Source organism: Rattus norvegicus, chromosome 4 (assembly GCF_036323735.1).
Source record: "Rattus norvegicus strain BN/NHsdMcwi chromosome 4, GRCr8, whole genome shotgun sequence".
NCBI classification, from domain to species: Eukaryota; Metazoa; Chordata; class Mammalia; order Rodentia; family Muridae; genus Rattus; species Rattus norvegicus.
The window spans coordinates 156,171,293-156,174,130 of record NC_086022.1 but is presented as its reverse complement, the minus strand read 5'-3'; the positions used below and the strand labels follow the sequence as shown (position 1 = coordinate 156,174,130).

At 46.1% G+C, this 2,838-nt stretch overlaps 1 long non-coding RNA gene across 1 annotated transcript; it reads left to right on the top strand.

The window, feature by feature from the left end:
* Window positions 1-1,067: 1,067 nt before the first annotated feature.
* LOC102553072 (uncharacterized) lies at window positions 1,068-2,527 on the top strand. Its single transcript, XR_353592.5, has 2 exons — window positions 1,068-1,204; window positions 2,177-2,527. It is a non-coding gene; the product is annotated as an uncharacterized LOC102553072 (long non-coding RNA).
* The last annotated feature ends 311 nt before the right edge of the window (window positions 2,528-2,838 follow it).

The window sequence follows — 2,838 nt, the reverse complement described above, 5'->3', positions numbered from 1 at the left end:
CCATTTTTAATGAAAATTACAGGACAAGTAAAAGCATTTTAGAGATTTATTTTCGCCCTCTTTAACTGTGTATAGGAGCATGTGCCAGTTTGCCGGTCCATACACAGGAGTACAGGTGCCCACAGAGGCCAGAGACATTGCCCCAGCTTTCTTTTTGTGTAGCAATTTTCTTAAAGACCTGTTCTGTAAGTCTTAACAAAAGGAGATAACTAATATGTTACGTTTAAAGGCTGATTCAAAGCTAGCTGGAGAGCTGTCTCCATGGTTAAGAGCACCTAGGCAGGCCCATGACGAACTTTTTCATTAGGTTCATTGGTGAGGGAAGACCCGCCCTTTATGTGGGCAGCGCCTTCTATTAGCAGCCCAGATATAAGGAGGTCACAGGGGAAGGCTTTTGCTCTTTGCCTGCTTCTCTTAGCCGCTTGCTCGGAAGTGCATCTACTCTTTTGATGCTGTCACTGCAGCCACCATCTTTGCTGACACCAGAATTCAGCTCCTTCAGCCTGACAATGTGAGCTAAGGACAAGCACCTCTTGAGTCCTTCAGCAGCTGATGAGGAGCCGAGGCATCCGGCCTTGTGGCTACGCACTTGCTACTGGTCCCCAGCTTCTCGATGTAAAGATGGCCACTGCCGGCCAATCCAGGCCTTATCATCCACCCTGCTCATCTCCCAGTTTGCTATTGGCGCCTCTGGATTCCTCTCCCCACCCCCACCACGTTCTTCACCCAAAACTTCTGTTCCCGTTATAATTTTTTTTCTGTAATCTTTTTCACCTGAAAAATTAGTTTTACCATATCATAACTACGCATCACTTCCCCTTTCAACCCCTTCAGCAGTTCCTTAGCCATCTGGTTAAATCCAAACCGCTCAACCTATTTAAGACCTCTCTCCCAGTCTCCACCCCTGAATACTTGCTTCCCCAGCACGGGAAAGTCATGTTTGCGGACTTCATCCGACCTTGAATATTGTCTTTTCAGCCCCCTGACTGTGTATGCTTTCCCTACAAACCGTTATCCTTCCTCTAAGCCCCTCCCACTGGAAGGCTTACTCCCTGCCCCACAGCACAGGGGTTTCACTTTCAGTTCCTGTATCTAGGCACTTTGTGTTTCATCAAACCACAAGCTTCCCAGCTACTGGCACTGTTCTGAGAAGAGGGTGAAACTTCAGGTGGAGTCAAGTGGATGGAAGCCTGGCTTTGAAGGTGTAAGTGATCCCCAATCCCTTGCTTTCCTCCTCCCACCCTCCTTCTCTTGCTCTCACGTTCTCTCTCTCTCTTCTTGTCCACCGACGGAGGCTGGGGGGGGGGGGGTTCATTTATACTGCCATGATCCGCACAGGGCTCAGCAACCATGAATCCTCTGAAAGTGCCAGTCAAAATCAATTCTTCCTCGCAAACACCTTGGTCACGACTGTGCTAAAGTATCCTGACTGACCTCACAAAGACTGGATGATCACGATTTCTTTTCCCAGTAAATGTGTGATAAACTAATGTCTGGGCTGAGGGGCTGGAGAGATGGCTCAGCCATTAAGAACACTGGGCCAATGTGGGCCAATGGCTCACAACCATCTCTAATTCCAATTCCAGAGGCTCTGGTGCCCTCTGGTGGCCTTCACGGGTACTTCATGGATGGATGGGACACAGAGATGAACACGCAACCAAAACACTCCTACTCTTAAAAGAAAAATAAATCAAAAGAAGGCAGGCTGAGGTCAGTGAGGTTGTTCAGAGGATAAAGTGGCTTGTCGTCCAACACGACTGCCCACCTGAGTTCGGTCTTTGGATCCCACAGTGGGATGAGCAAACCGGCTTCCATGTGCATGCGGTGGCACACGCAGACACTAGTAATAAATATTAACAACAACAATAGTAATGTAACACAGTATTAATAATAATAATAATAATTAATAATAATAATAATAATAATTTTTAAGTCGAGCTGATTTTTAGCCAGTACCGAGGTGGAAATTTCTGGTTTCTTTGGAGACTCAGTTGTGTCTGGGAATTGGCTTATGAGAGGCTATTTTGCTGAAGCAGACACAGGAGAGGATGTTTTTCTGAGAATGGAAACGTGGTATTTTTCTGGGAACTGTCTTGTGAAAGGGCATGTGAGAGAGCAGAGGCTGGAGAGGGTGCATGATATTTAGAAAAAATAAAAATATATCCCCCACCGACAGTGAGAGGACGCTCCTGCATCGGTCCGCCTTCCAGCACTTCGCCGACCTTCTCTTTTCACGACTTCATGGAAAGAAATGCTTCTTGCCACTCCTGCTGACTCGTGCCAATTTGGTGGAGCCTTGAGGTTTCTTCTGGATTGAGCCGCTGCTCCTGATTTGTGCTTGGTGCTTTGGACCAGACTGCTGATATCCTGACAATGGAGACTGGAATTGCCCCCAAAGAACTATCTCTAAACAGGCCCACATCCCCCATTTCCTATCATCCTTTCTTTTCCCCCTACCACTGGTTGGTGTGCTAGCAGGGAGGTTGAAGTGTTTAAGAAGGCTTATTAAAAATACATTTTAAAAGTTCTAAGCCTACACAGTACATGCTAGTATAGTCACACTAGCTGTAAAACACTAAAATACTTCCCTCCACTGTCCCTTGTCACCCCAATTTCTCCTACAACCACTGATCCCTATCTGACTGGACTCCCACAGTTCCCCAACTCAACAGGTCATGTCTTGTACTGAAGGTCACAATCAGGACATGATCTGTTCAGATCCACTGGTGAAATTATTCATTCCAACTGATCTAGACTGATCTAATAGGGTAATTGCTAATATTTTAACAATTATATTCATGTATTTCTTATTGCTATAACAAAACACCCGAGGCCAAA